The sequence below is a fragment of the Solanum dulcamara genome, chromosome 10, assembly GCF_947179165.1.
Source record: "Solanum dulcamara chromosome 10, daSolDulc1.2, whole genome shotgun sequence".
Taxonomy (NCBI): domain Eukaryota; kingdom Viridiplantae; phylum Streptophyta; class Magnoliopsida; order Solanales; family Solanaceae; genus Solanum; species Solanum dulcamara.
Window position 1 is genome coordinate 64,776,970 of NC_077246.1, and position 17,077 is coordinate 64,794,046.

Consider the following 17,077-nt stretch of genomic DNA (forward strand, 5'->3'; position numbering starts at 1 on the left):
AAATGAAAGAGAATGGAGGGGAGAAGCTGGAAGATAACGAAGACCAACAGATAGTTGATGAAGGAGAGAAAATAGCAGGTGAAGAAGAAAACAAAAAAAAGAGAGGAGAAGCTGGAAGAGAATGAAGACCAATAGACTTTTGATGAAGGCTTGGCCCTTGATACGATAGAAAAATGAAAAAAAAATGCAGGTGTTGCCACTAAGATGGAAGAAGTTGAAAAAAATGTTGAAGAAGACACTGATGATAAATCAGTGGATGTGATGAACATTGTTCAGAAAATCAATGGTGAAGTAAATGGTGAAGGTAATGGTGAGGAGACAAACAATTTAGATGAATGATTGCTTAGTTTTTGATTGGTATTTTGATGAACTAGTTGGTTTTTGCTTATAGTTTTTGATGAGTTGGTCGGATTTGGATAGATGGAATTTTTTTGGTGTTCATAGGTGGCATTCGTTGGACAGTTAATTTTTGTTAGTGTTGGATCTCCAGTTAATTTTTGTTATATTTTGTTATGCTTAGTTTTGATGAATGATGTAAGAAATTGACTGTTTTTGATGGACCAACTTGTCTTATCATAATAGAAGGACTTTTATTAACAAACGGATATTACTGTCGATTTATAATATTATCGGCAATGAACAAAAGATTTAATAGTGTAACAATTTAAACTTGGAAACTTTTATTTAATCAGTACTACTACATCGTTGTTACAATTTTCCAAAACGCAAACACCAACAACAAAGCACACAATATAATTTTTAGGCCTTTCTCCTTTTCGATCGCCAAAATCTACCTTTGTTTTAGTTGATCCTTTTCTATTTCAATGTCTTTTAGCAATTCTTTTAAGTGATTTCTTTGCTCTTTGACATCTTTGAGTAAAGTCATTAGCGGATCTCTATTTTCTTCGGAGTTCTGAAGCCTTTCTAACAATTGAAATTTGAAAGCGCCTTGAAAATTCAATGCGTCGGGTTTCGAATACAACTTTGATGGGATGCTCATTGATGAATCATTTTCAAGCTAGTTGGAAAAAAAATATATGCCAACTGCACAGTTAAAAAATTATTGACCTGAATTCGTATCGGTGCATGATGTACTCAACATAGCATGAAAACTACAATGCCAAATGTAAGACTTTTTTGCATTGGATGTTTGAGATACTTGAGACATTGTAAAAAAAGAGACGTTTTTAGTTGTATAAAATAAGATGGAAAAGCTAACGAAGGAAAAAATATGAGAGATAGCCTTCCTTTTATACACCAAAAAACAGATGTTATCATTGAAAAAAATATTAATTTGTACTTTGTTACCATTGGAGAACTTGAATATTTAAATATTCAATGATGATCAGAATATGTAGACCTATAATCAATATTTTTCTAACTGCATAACTTATGATGGACCAACGAGATCTACGCTCCATCATTAGTAAAGTATATATGGGTTGATACAATAGTCCATATATGATCTATATTGAACCTACTAGAACACGATGCTTATATGTAGACCATAATTATTCGAATTTAAAAAGTAGATAATTAATCAATAATATTCTAATGTGGAACCTTACATGATCACATGACTTGTTTAAACTCGTTTAATTGAATAAATTTTATCAATATAATTTATTATTGATTAATTATCTACTTTATAAATTCTAATAGTTATGGTCTACATATAAGCATCGCGTTCTAGTAGGTTCAATATAGATCATATATGGATTATTGTATCAACCCACATATACTTTACTAATGATGGAGTGTAGATCTCGTTGGTCCATCATAAGCTATGCACTTAGAAAAGTATTGATTATATGATTAGTGGCGGAACCAAGAATTTTATGAAGGGGGTTCAGCATTTTATTACCTAAAATCAGAAAAAAAAATGTGTTTATTCGGATTCGAACCCGCGAACTTAGAGACAAGCTAAGACAAAATATTAAACCCTTTGCAACTGAGCTAGTCCCTTGGCTTATGTTCAGGGGGTTCAATGTTGAATATATACTCATAAATTAAAAGCTTTATCTTATATATACAGTGTAATTTTTTAACGAAGGGGGTTCAGATGAACCCCCTGGATAACACGTGGGTCCGCCCCTGTATATGATATGTCTACATATTTTGATCATCATTGAATATTTAAATATCCAAGTTCTCCAACGGTAACAAAGTATAAATCACTATTTTTTTCAAGATTAACATCTATTTTTCCACAAATTTTTAAGGGGTCGTCTGGTAGAGTGTATATTAAAGTAATGCTTTTATTAATTTGGTTAGTTAATAAGAGTTTATGTTCTATGATTGTGAATGTAAAAAAAATTAATTTAATCAATCGAGTCATTAATTTACCTATAATTATAAGTAAATCTTCATGAGAAGTATTATTTAATTAGGCTTGCTTTGGTAAAGATGATAATCAACTTATTGTTATATCGAAAAAAGACGGTTTAAAATTAATTTCAACTTTTTAAAGAAAAAATCAATTTTAGAAAAAAGGAGTCGCCACTTAATTTTTTAAAGAAATTAAGAAAACTTAATTTAAAAGACCCTAACAGATTTAAGTCTTAAAAATTTAGAGAAAAAAGGTACGAGGTTCTTATTTCCACTTTGAGAAGGTGTTAAGCATTCAAAGTGGCCGCTAACGCGCGGTTATCCGACGATTTGAAAATTATTTGACTAACTTTTGAAAATATTAATTTAAAATGAAATGAAGACTTTAGAATTTTATTTTTTTTAGAAAAAAAAAAAGAGATTAAACTTAAACATTAAAAGTAATATAGATGTATATATAAAAAAGTAAAAGTTTATCAAATAAATAAGTAAAGGTAGAAAATCATTTAAAGAGTAAACTTAACATGAATTGGTTTATCTTTAGGGGAATCTAATTAGGTTAAAATAAATTAAAATTAATATCTAGGAAAGTATAACTAACATAAGTAACTAAATTATTACAACCCGAATCAATATAAATACAATAAATAATACATGAACAACAATAATAATAACAACAACAATAATAATAAGAACAACAATAATAATAATAAGAACAACAACAATAATAATAATAATAATAAGAACAATAATAATAATAATAATGATAATAATAATAATAATACTAATAATAAGAACAACAATAATAATAATAAGAATAACAATAATAATAACAAGAACAACAACAATAATAATAATAAGAACAACAATAATAATAATAAGAATAACAATAATAATAACAAGAACAACAACAATAATAATAACAAGAACAACAATAATAATAACAAGAACAACAACAATAAAAATAACAACAACAACAACAACAACAATAATAATAATAATAATAATAATAATAATAATAATAATAATAATAATAATAATAATAACAACAACAACAATAATAAGAACACAATAACAACAACAACAACAACAACAATAATAATAAAAACAACAATAATAAGAACAACAATAATAATAACAACAACAATCAATAATAATAATATTAATAATAATAGTAATCAACAACAACAATAATAAAAACAACAACAATAATAATAACAACAACAATAATAATAAGAACAAACAATAATAATAATAATCGTAATAATAATAATATCAAACTACTTGGAAAAATAATGAACAAAACTAAGTGCTTTAATGAAATAATCCTAACATATTCTAGCTAATTAACTCTAACACATGCTAGCTAATTAATCCTAACACATGCTAACTATAACAAATTTATATCATTAATTTTAATTATTCTTATATACATACTAACTAAAAAAAATAAGACTATGAATCAACTAAATATAAAACGTGAAACAATTAAGTAAAATAAAACTGAAAAAATATTTTACCTCTTTCCGGGTCAAGATTGAAAACGATGAGCGGAAGACAACTTCACCACCATCCAATAATAGTTTGATGGAACTCCAATCTACAAAAACAAAGAAAAAGATTTTTTTTAAAAAAAAGTTTAGACTCGAACCTTCGTGGGTTCTTAGCCTAAATTTCAACTTCAATCTCCTATTTTCCGTGAAGAAAATATAGATTGAAAGCTAGAAATTTTCACAACTTTTAGGCTGGGGACAAAAGTCCAAAATCCTAGCCAAGTTAAGAAAATTTCTAACTTTGGGGTGGTTAAAAAACCTCCTCCTTCTTCCTCTTCTTAATGAAAATATGAGCCTTTATATAGGCTCCAAAAACCCCAAGTTTTCCATGTATTTTCGATGTGGGAGTTTGGGATTTTTTTTTTTTTTAGAAAAAAACTAAAATTTTCAAAAATGCAAACTATAATTAAACTAACCTAACTAACATTGTATTTAGTAAAAAATAAAATCTTTTAAGGTAATTTTTGAATAACCACATAAATATTAATCAAATATATAGTTATATAGAAATATGTATATTATACTAAAATTTATAAAAAGATAAAAATAGTTAAGAATAATATGAAAATATATATATTTTTTATAAAAGCTAATTGTTTCAAAATGTTCAAATTCAAAGAAACTCGATAGCTAATTTGCGTTGTGGATGGCCAAAATTGGGTGTCAACAGCTGTCCCTTTCTTTGGATATGATTGATAAAAGAGATCGTGGACAAAGAAAATTGACAAATCCAATTTTGGCCGACTCCATTTTCATCTTTTTGAAAAGGGGTTGGTACGAGTTTTGAATTATGAATGAACCCCGAAATAACCACACGCCTTCCGATAGAAATGTAGTTTATTGTGGTGGAAGTCGTTTCCTTAGCTCGTGTCCTATGAGTTTGACATTATTCTTTGGACTGTGTCCCAGTTCGCTGCTAAAAGGATTCCACGTTGTGCTGCATCCTCTTTGATGTCGTTCGCACTTTCTTTCATCCTTTTTGCATGTTGGAAAAATCCTCATTGATTCGTTGGTAGGATAATGCTGCACTATCGGTAGGATGGTGATCCATTGATAGGATACTTGAAAAAATAACTATCTGTCCATCGGTAGGACAAATGAAGATCCATTGGTAGGATATGTTGCATGTCAGTAGGATGGTGATCCATTGATAGGATACTTGAAAAAATAACTATCTGTCCATCGGTAGGACAAATGAAGATCCATTGGTAGGATATGTTGCATGTCCATTGGTAGGACGAATGAAAATCCATTGGTAGGATATATGCAATGACCTTCTTGGCAATGAATATGCAATGACCCTTTTGGCAAATGAAAATGCAATGGCCCTCTTGGCAAATTGAAATGCAATGACCCTTTTGGCAATGAATATGCAATGGCCCTCTTGGCAATGATGAATGCAATGGCCCTCTTGGCAATGATATTACCACCTCCGGTAATATAATATGAATAAAATAAAATATGAATGGCCCTCTTGGCAGATGAAAATGCAATGGCCCTCTTGGCAATGATGAATGCAATGGCCCTCTTGGCAATGATATTACCACCTCCGGTAATATAATATGAATGCAATGGCCCTCTTGGCAATGATTATGCAATGGCCCTCTTGGCAATGATGAATGCAATGGCCCTCTTGGCAATGATATTACCACCTCCGGTAATATAATATGAATAAAATAAAATATGAATGACCCTCTTGGCAGATGAAAATGCAATGGCCCTGTTGGCAATGATGAATGCAATGGCCCTCTTGGCAATGATATTACCACCTCCGGTAATATAATATGAATGCAATAAAATATGAATGGCCTCTTGGCAAATGATATTACCACCTCCGATAATATAATATGAATAAAATAAAATATGAATGGCCCTCTTGGCAATTATGAATGCAATGGCCCTCTTGGCAATGATATTACCACCTCCGGCAATATAATATGAATGCAATAAAATATGAATGGCCCTCTTGGCAAATGAAAATGCAATGGCCCTCTTGGCAATGAAAATGCAATGGCCCTCTTGGCAATGATGAATGCAATGACCCTCTTGACAATGATATTACCACCTCCGGTAATATAATATGAATGCAATGGCCCTCTTGGCAATGATATTACCACCTCCGGTAATATAATATGAATAAAATAAAATATGAATGGCCTTCTTGACAAATGATATTACCACCTCCGATAATATAATATGAATAAAATAAAATATAAATGGCCCTCTTGGCAAATGAAAATGCAATGGCCCTTTTGGCAATGAAAATGCAATGACCCTCTTGGCAATGAAAATGCAATGACCCTCTTGGCAATGATGAATGCAATGGCCCTCTTGGCAATGATATTACCACTTCCGATAATATAATATGAATGCAATGGCCCTCTTGGCAATGATATTATCACCTCCGATAATATAATATGAATAAAATATGATATGAATGGCCTTCTTGGCAAATGATATTACCACCTCCGATAATATAATATGAATAAAATAAAATATGAATAGCCCTCTTGGCAAATGAAAATGCAATGGAAATGAAATGCATTGTCATCTTCTTGGATGATTTGACAATTTTTTTTTTTTTTATTTTTTTTTTATTTTTTTTTATTATTATTATTATTTTTTTTTGAACAACTCGTGTTCGTTGGAACTCATGTCTTTGATAGAAGTTATACGAGCCTCGGTGGCTCGCAACTTGAATTTGAGTTCGCTTCATTCTAGCAATGTTGGAGATTATTTGAAGTTGACTTCGAACTTCTGACAATTCTTGATGGAATTTTTGAGATCTTCTCAAAAATTCTGTCCCAGTTGCATATATTAACATGATCTCCAATCTTGACTTGATGGAGATAGTATCTTCTTCTGAATTTTTGAGAAGATCTCAAAAATTCTGTCCCAGTTTTCATTAAAAGGGAGAAATGAAAATCTTACGGGGAACATGACCGAGCCATTGTGGCGCCTACATATCCTGTTGGTGCAGGAATCAGGTCAAATGTAGTTCCAATTCTCTGGATGATGAATGCTGCAAAATCTGAGACAAGATAATCAGTAGACACATGTGTAATATGAGCATAATGACATGGAAAACTGTATTACTTACAACATTTCCAGCTTAAAACACGAGATATTCCACCAGTTTGATATGGACGATCCAATGAAGTAAAATAGGCATCTCACATCAATGGGATTACCCACTTTCAAAGGACAAATGCAAGAGTTTTTTTTTTTTTTAGTGAATGTAAAGAGATAGTCAAATTTTGACTACAATTGGTATCAACAGTTAGGAATGCATAGAAATATTTCTCATTTCCTTTCTCATAACTGAGATTGACTTCAAGGTAATTCTTATAGATTCAAGTAGTACCTCAAACATACTTAAGTGTCGACAAGATTTTTTTCATCCTGCTTCCAACAAAGGTTTAGAATTATACCAATCATCATGTTTCAAGTGCCCTCACAATAAAGAAAGTTCTATTTCGCACATATATGAAGTGTTTGATTTTGAGAACATTTTACAAAGTGCACTCACACTCTCAAGAAAGTTCAACGCATGCAACTGTGATACCATATGCTTGGCCTGCATGTAAGTCTCCACTAATGTGAGAATATTTGGAATGAGATCATATAGGGCTTGTTTATTGGTTTGTAATGTAGGCTAAGGGAACGGGTGGGATATTAATTTAGGATAAAAGTGACTTAATCTCTCCTTGAGCATCACACTGAATTTGTGCTTTTGATGATTGATACGCCTTTGACGTCTAATCCTCTTTCTTTTGTCTCAACTTCTTCGAGTCTTTATTTGATAGAGTTTTTCCTCTTTTCACCTCTTTCTTTTGTCTTGACTTCTTTGAGTCCTTAGTTGTTAGAGCTTTTCTCTTTTCATTCCTTTTTGAGGTTTCTCCTTTTTTGTTGGAGTAGTTTTCTTTTTGACTTACATCGACCTTGTAGGAGGTTCTTTTTTTTATGAGAAAGTCGTTTTTGCTTTCTTGACTTTGGAGACTTTACGTCTTTTGCCTTTGGCAATTTCGAAGTTGGATCTTCTTCTATAATTTGCGCGTCTTTGGTGCGCTCAAGGAGGTTGGGCCAAGAGAGGGATAGTGCATGTAAGCACTCAGAAGGGAAAGGGCTAAGATGTGGTTGTCCAAAGAAAAGGTTTTAGGCTCAAAGTGGGAAAACTAGAGATTAATGTTATTTGGTAGGCTCTGAAAGGCACAATCGGGTCAAAAAAGGCCTACAATCCTTTCTCAAACCAAACATAACTCAGGATTTCGCCTCAACAAACATATCAGGCCAAGTTCTAGATCAACAGTGCGATGCAATTGAATTTTAATCTAAAGCTCACCACACAATGCACATGAAGCCATGAAGTTGGTTATATTCTTACCTTGAATGCCCGCAAGAGAATTTTCAAGCATCACAAAAGTACGAATGAAAGATACCAACAGAAGCTATGGTTTACCACAAAGCCAATCATTTTCATCATACCAAATATTTCGCATGCTCCTAACTGTATTCGTTCCAATCAAGAAGATATGACACTTAACATATGTACACAATTTTTTATTTTATTTATTTTCTATTTTTTTAATCATTTTTTTTTTAAAAAAAGAAATACCGAACCCAAGAAGGGCTGCCTACGTATCTCATCGAGATGAGAATCAGGTGTGCGTAGTTCTTGCAGATATGATATATAAAATAATTTAGAGCTTTAGACAAACTTGGTGTGGTCTTCCAATGTTAATATTTTCTGTGGAGATGCTGCAGCGTGCTTTATAACCTCTCTTGGTCGGAATGTTGTGGCTTCCAACTTCATTACTCCTGATTCGACTTTGGAAAGGCCAATGATGTCATTTATTAGTTGAAGAACCAAATCTTCTGAAGACAATATTACATTCACAAGCTGACGATGTTCCTTATCCAATTTTATGGTAGAAAAAATCTCGATCATATTGACCACTCCTGACAAAAGGATCTAATCTAATGAGACATGGTTGCAAGCATTTGTTTTTCTCGCATAGTTTTCTCTGTTAAGTTCAGTCTCCTTGGCTTTCTGTACAACTATCTCTTCTTGCAATTTTGCCATTTTTTTCTCTTTTCCTTATCTGATCAGTTATCTCCATTCCTATGTAATTTACACCAATTGTCTCTCCTGCCTTACTGAACACAGGTTCAACATATATTAGAGAATTCTTTGACCCAAATAATCCCTTATTTGCCGATATTCCCCTTTCCAAAACCTCTCATTTGAAGTCTCGAGATTCCTTTACATCAGTACTAGTAAAATCTTTACATTTATTTATTGATGATGTCCTCTTCATGCAGACTTGACAAACAATTGTAGATAACATAACTCATTGTCCTGGTGACGGATAATAACGGGTGCATTTTGGAGGACAAATTGTACGAAATTATCTGCTCTTTTCAGAATTTGGGACAATTCTTCTACTGGAGAGGATTGTCTTTCAATGTTTTCTATGCTTTCCTATAATTTCTCAATTAGTATTTGCATCCTGTTGAACACTTGTTTCCAATAATTTGTCCAAATATTTAGCTCTCTGCTTTCAGTATTTTATGATGTCATACTCAGTATCTATTTCTTATTTATCTTGAATTTTTACATCATTTTTAGGAGACTCTTGGAATATGTATCTCTTTAATTCTTCATCTAATATAGACGTTGGATGTTTATCACCCTATATCTTTCTTCCTCAAATTGATACTTCTCCAATAAATCCAATTTCTTGAGCTCTGGTTATTGTTGTTGTGTTTTTCTTGAGGATTGTCTCTTATGATTTGAATTCTTCCAACTATTCAAAGAATCATACGTTGTTATAACCATCCCCGACTATTGTCGGGGACAGTTTTCCTGCAAAGATATGAGAAAAGTATGAAAGCGGGGCCATTATAAAAAAATAAGTAACAAGATATAGGAGTAAGATTTCATAGTCAAAGACTCTCCCGATTTATCTTTCAGGCTGTGTATTGGTGTCTTGTGAAATTTAATGTCATCGTTATTTCCCATTAACTCTTTGTCTCGTGATCCCCTCTCTTGAAATAATGTCGTCTCTTCTGTGTACAAAGAAAACTTCTTAGTTAGGGAGAGGGAATTGACCTCCAAATTGAGATCCTTTCATTTATCGCATGATGTCCTTTGATAACAGCCCCTACAAAGAAAGAAACAACTTTGTTGAACCCTCGATCTTTGAGAAGTAAGCAAGTTTGTTTTCCGACATAAATTAGTCTTTCCCTGAAAAAGAAAAATAACTCAAAAGCTAAAGTATTAGTTTGTGCTTATAATAATTAATGCAAAATATCACATAAAGAATTAAACACATAAATGTTGCTTTGTTTTAAGACAAACTAATCTATGGGTGAAGAAAGAGTAAACGGACAAAAATTAATTTTATGATAAATGTGTGAGAAAAGTTGACTTGTGAATCACAGATTTTTTTTTTTGCGTTTCAACTTTTGTACCCTTGTTTTTCTTAGATGCAGAAAAAGTTCTCAATTTCTTTGAAAGAATGAGGAAAACTGAAAACTTCAAAAACAGGGACCGAGCCTTGAAAGACTGCCTACGTATCTCACAAAGGAGAATTCAGGTCCTACGTAGTTCGACCACTTGATTTTTTTTTTTTTGTGGAGATGAGAAAGCAAAGTTTATGATTTGAGTGTAAAGTTCGAATTTTGTTGGGAAATTAAAGACTCATTGAATATTTGGATGCACTATCGATAGTGACTCGATATTTATGCCTATGAGGCTCTAAAAAAAATCTAAAAGAGTGGACTAGCATGTCTCCAAATAAAGCAACATATTCACAAAACAGTTATAACATATAGCACACAAACAATTATTGCGCATCCTAAACAGATATGTGACCTTTTTGTGCCAAAGGTAGGCCTAACGATTTGAAAGATGTATTACGTCATTTGAAACATTCCATTGTCCCCAAACTTATATTTATACAAATATTATGAATAATTTGAATGGGGATACATAAATGGAAAAAAGGTATATAAATAGTCAGTACCACGCAGGGGTACAATCCTAACTAAGCCTTCGTGGAAAATCCTTCTTTCTTGATTTCTTGACATCTTCGAACGCAACGCCTTTTGAATGAAGTGTCATTTACTGAAGGTCCTTCTTTGACTAGACTAAGCTAAAAAAAAAACTCCCAGCCCCGAGGGACAATGGTTTGCCAAACCGCGTATAAAACTTTCAAATTTAAACATATATGTATGCTTGTCCATTTAGGCCGAGGGCCGTTTTGAACTCAAGGTGGTCATTCTAATGGGCCCAATACGCCTTGGGTATTGGGTCGTCTTAGGCCAATGCACTAAATTAGGGATTTGGCTTTGCTCTACGCTAGATTGACTAAGAGTGGCTTTTGCAAGACTGGTAACCCAAGCGGACAACTCAGGCTGGAACTTACGACAACCATTGGACGCATGACGTATCAATAAATTGTCGATCGTTTCCGAAAAGGGTTAAGTATAAAAAGCCCGACTGCGGTACCACAAAATCGTTCTTTAATATACTATACATTAAATAGGAAAAATGCTATGAAATGCAAATAACAATTTAATATATAAATTAAACACATAATTGCACAATTAAGAAAAACAAGAATTACTAATTATTACAAACTCAAATAGTTAGTCAAATAAACAATCAAATCTAATGGTTAGAACCTAATTAATCCCCAGCGGAGTCGCCATTTCTGTTATATCGAAAAAAGACGGTTTAAAATTAATTTCAACTTTTTAAAGAAAAAATCAATTTTAGAAAAAAGGAGTCGCCACTTAATTTTTTAAAGAAATTAAGAAAACTTAATTTAAAAGACCCTAACAGATTTAAGTCTTAAAAATTTAGAGAAAAAAGGTACGAGGTTCTTATTTCCACTTTGAGAAGGTGTTAAGCATTCAAAGTGGCCGCTAACGCGCGGTTATCCGACGATTTGAAAATTATTTGACTAACTTTTGAAAATATTAATTTAAAATGAAATGAAGACTTTAGAATTTTATTTTTTTTAGAAAAAAAAAAAAGAGATTAAACTTAAACATTAAAAGTAATATAGATGTATATATAAAAAAGTAAAAGTTTATCAAATAAATAAGTAAAGGTAGAAAATCATTTAAAGAGTAAACTTAACATGAATTGGTTTATCTTTAGGGGAATCTAATTAGGTTAAAATAAATTAAAATTAATATCTAGGAAAGTATAACTAACATAAGTAACTAAATTATTACAACCCGAATCAATATAAATACAATAAATAATACATGAACAACAATAATAATAACAACAATAATAATAATAAGAACAACAATAATAATAATAAGAACAACAATAATAATAATAATAATAAGAACAATAATAATAATAATAAGAACAACAATAATAATAATAAGAACAACAACAACAACAACAACAACAATAATAATAATAATAATAATAATGATAATAATAATAATAATACTAATAATAAGAACAACAATAATAATAATAAGAATAACAATAATAATAACAAGAACAACAACAATAATAATAACAAGAACAACAATAATAATAACAAGAACAACAACAATAAAAATAACAACAACAACAACAACAACAACAATAATAATAATAATAATAATAATAATAATAATAATAATAATAATAATAACAACAACAACAATAATAAGAACACAATAACAACAACAACAACAACAACAATAATAATAAAAACAACAATAATAAGAACAACAATAATAATAACAACAACAATCAATAATAATAATATTAATAATAATAGTAATCAACAACAACAATAATAAAAACAACAACAATAATAATAACAACAACAATAATAATAAGAACAAACAATAATAATAATAATCGTAATAATAATAATATCAAACTACTTGGAAAAATAATGAACAAAACTAAGTGCTTTAATGAAATAATCCTAACATATTCTAGCTAATTAACTCTAACACATGCTAGCTAATTAATCCTAACACATGCTAACTATAACAAATTTATATCATTAATTTTAATTATTCTTATATACATACTAACTAAAAAAAATAAGACTATGAATCAACTAAATATAAAACGTGAAACAATTAAGTAAAATAAAACTGAAAAAATATTTTACCTCTTTCCGGGTCAAGATTGAAAACGATGAGCGGAAGACAACTTCACCACCATCCAATAATAGTTTGATGGAACTCCAATCTACAAAAACAAAGAAAAAGATTTTTTTTAAAAAAAAGTTTAGACTCGAACCTTCGTGGGTTCTTAGCCTAAATTTCAACTTCAATCTCCTATTTTCCGTGAAGAAAATATAGATTGAAAGCTAGAAATTTTCACAACTTTTAGGCTGGGGACAAAAGTCCAAAATCCTAGCCAAGTTAAGAAAATTTCTAACTTTGGGGTGGTTAAAAAACCTCCTCCTTCTTCCTCTTCTTAATGAAAATATGAGCCTTTATATAGGCTCCAAAAACCCCAAGTTTTCCATGTATTTTCGATGTGGGAGTTTGAGATTTTTTTTTTTTTAGAAAAAAACTAAAATTTTCAAAAATGCAAACTATAATTAAACTAACCTAACTAACATTGTATTTAGTAAAAAATAAAATCTTTTAAGGTAATTTTTGAATAACCACATAAATATTAATCAAATATATAGTTATATAGAAATATGTATATTATACTAAAATTTATAAAAAGATAAAAATAGTTAAGAATAATATGAAAATATATATATTTTTTATAAAAGCTAATTGTTTCAAAATGTTCAAATTCAAAGAAACTCGATAGCTAATTTGCGTTGTGGATGGCCAAAATTGGGTGTCAACACTTATAACATGCTATTAGAAGTTAAATTACATGAAAAATATAGAAATCTTTTAAGGGCAAAAGAAAAAATATTTTAAGGACAATTAATAATACAGACCTCAATACATAACAGTAGGATCGATAATAAATTTTAATTGACAGAGTACACAATATATGCCATCGTTTGATATTTCTATAATACATAATAAGTAGAGTTACATCTCAAAATCCATGGGCCCAAAAAAAAACAGTGCTCCAGTAGCCTGCTCCAGTAGCTTGATTACAAAAATAAATAGAGTGAAGCCTATCTAGGCTTTGTTGTTGTTCATATATGTGGTTCTCTTGTGTCCGGACCTCTTGCAAATTAAACATTTGTTCCTCCTCTTGCTCTTGAAATTCTCACCGACTCCCTTGACACGTTTTCTTCTCTTCCTTCCAAGATTGGTATTGGCAAGGGGTGGAAGAATTATCACGTCTAGTATTTCTTCTGGTACACACCACTTCGATTCAAGAGGGACAACATTAATAGATTCAGAGTATGCAAGGAGGTACGCTTCAGCTTTATACACAGGTAAAGAGTACTCATAGATGTTCATACCATACTCGTCGCCATGCTTCGATCGCAAAGCGGCCATCGTGTATTCCCTACAAAAACATGACTTTTCTAGCAGATTCACATTGGCAGTAGAACCTATACCGAACAAGGTGAATTGATTATCGTCCCTGATTATGCTTTTTACATACAAAGATTCGCCCTTGATCATATTTTCTCTTGCGATCCTTTCGGCATGAGGCACTATTTTATTACCCTTTGATTTGAGGACATATGCATGCCTATCCCTAAATAATTCTCCAAATCTCTTAGCAATCGAATTAATATGAATGCCATGGGGTATTATCTTTCGTCTATCAACATAACATTGAGTGACTCGGCAATATTTGTAGTCATCACATCATACCTATTGCCTGGAAAATAAGCCCTACTCCACTTCTCAAAATCAATTTCATGCTCAATAACGAAGGAAGCCTCGGGGCATTTTTTCTTGAATTCTACAAAATAATTGTTAAACTCCGTAAAAGAATATGCCTTTGCCGCATTGTAGTATAGGTAGAGGGAATCTACACAATGTTGATTTACCCCAAGATTTTCACCAAGGTGCCTCATACAATATCCGTGGTGAGCATGATTGTAAACCCTCTTAATGCCATTGGCAATGGTCTTGTGTCTATCGGCGATAAAGCACAGATTTGGTTCATCGACCACAATCTGCTGCAACTTCTCAAAGAAGAACATCCAAGATGCATCATTCTCTTTGTCCACGACACAAAAGGTAGTTGGATAAACATGGTTCTCGGTGTCTTTTGCAATAGTACTCAACAACACACCCTTGTATTTACCATGTAAATGAGTATCGTCAATCATAATTACCTTTTTCATGTGGGCGATCCCCTAATGCAAGCACCGAATGCTAATAAGTAATACATGAACCTATGACTATCTTTATTTACCATGATAGAATAGTTAGAACCAATATTAAGAGTGTCAAAGATGTAAGAAAAAGCCGATAAGCGTGAATATCCGTGCTCTGGTCCCTCTGACCATTTTCTTGATAATCACACCTCCCTTCTAACATTTCCAATAGCTTGGACTACAACAAAAATAATTAAAAACAACCCTCTGAATCTCTTTAACATTTGGACCCTTGCCATTACGATATAGATTCACACAAAGCAACGAAATGACTTTGATCGAGACTTTTCTATGGCTACTAATGACATGTTCAACACCGCAACTGTGATCTCCAATGTATTTATAAATACGAAATCTGTCCGAACATTCATACTTTCTCGCCTGCAACATCCATGCATAACTATGAGAAACACATTTTACCTTTAAGAATTTTGTACAACTCTTCAATGTAGCAAAATCAAAAGACTTCTTCGCCGCTGCTTTGGCTAATAATAGTTGCAGCTCATTATTATTACTAAATGTTTGATTTATGCAGAAATTAGTTCCATCATAAAAGGAATGGCTGGGTTGTGACCTCAATTCCCGCTCTCCCTGTATTTCTTCAAAAGGTTCGGGGTATTTACTATTGACTGCATCGACTGACTGATCTGCCTTATCCATTGGATGCTGATGCTTATTCATTAAATCATCACCCAAGTTCTTATTTGAATGATCGTCGAATCTCTCATTTGGATGATCATCCAAGCTCTCATTTTTCGCCGAATCATCATCGTCGTCATTGTTCAATGAATTCGTTGGTCCAATCGAAGGCCTCTCAATGACATTTATCCTCAATATAGGCTTAGAGCCATCATAAGCAACATCCAACATGTACATGCCTATCATTCTTTATGAATGTGGGATGTATTTTTCGCCTCCCATTCATTTGATAGCTAATCACCAAGTCGCTTGGCTCACATGCTAACTCATCAGCCTCAATTACGCTTGCAATCATGTCGTCATATGAACCATTACGACGCAATGCAATAGGAACTGTCGTCTTACTAAAAGATTTCCAATTCCAGCTTTTCAGAGTCTCCTCCCATATTCCCACACAATCACCACCAGCTACAACAAATTTATCTACTGCCATTATAGACTACACTAGATTAAGGTATCAACCTTTAACGGTTGATGGATACTGCAAATTCCGTACAAATCGTACTGAACAAGATGGGTTCAAATCGAGCTCCTGCAATGGAGGACAATCATCAATACTACTTCTAAACTATTAAAATATATCTATTAACGAGTATAAGACTGATTGACTAAGTGATCTTGAAGGATTCTCAAGCTTAAAAAATGTAGTGAAGATTTTTTTTTTTGAAGATTTTTCAAAGAAAATGGAGATGTAAACATTGAAGTAATGAGAGTCAACATGGTAAGATGATGATGATTTTACCTGTGAAAAGAAAAATCTCACCGAAAAGGGACGCCGGAATCGACAAAATCAGCTCCAAAAAATTGGAAGTATTTTTGTGTTTGTTCTTGAAGACTTCTTTTTGCAATTATTATTTTTAATAATGAAATTAAAAGGTTCCATATTTGTTGGATGAGGGGGGACCAAAAGGTATTATGAAAGACTTTGGGAATTGATTTGGTAATTTTTGGAAGTCAAAATGGTGATGTCATAATTAGTGGGCATTGGCCTAATTTTTCAAGATTTGTGTCTAATGGTTAAAATAAGTTTTTAAAGTGGCTATTTAACTTAACGAGTCGCCACCTAATTATTTTTTAAGGTAAATTAGGACACCTAAATATTTAACAAATGTAATGCTAAAATTAACTCCATTTAATGGTCTACTTAACTTATAAGATTCTAGGTAAGGGTTCTAGTTATTCTAAAGGGAAGGGGTTAAGCATCCT

The 17,077-nt window shown here is 31.8% G+C and overlaps 1 pseudogene; it reads right to left on the reverse strand.

Annotated features, from left to right (window-relative positions):
• Window positions 1-8,589: 8,589 nt before the first annotated feature.
• On the reverse strand, window positions 8,590-14,336 carry LOC129869877 (histidine kinase 5-like; annotated as a pseudogene).
• Between the last annotated feature and the right edge of the window lie 2,741 nt (window positions 14,337-17,077).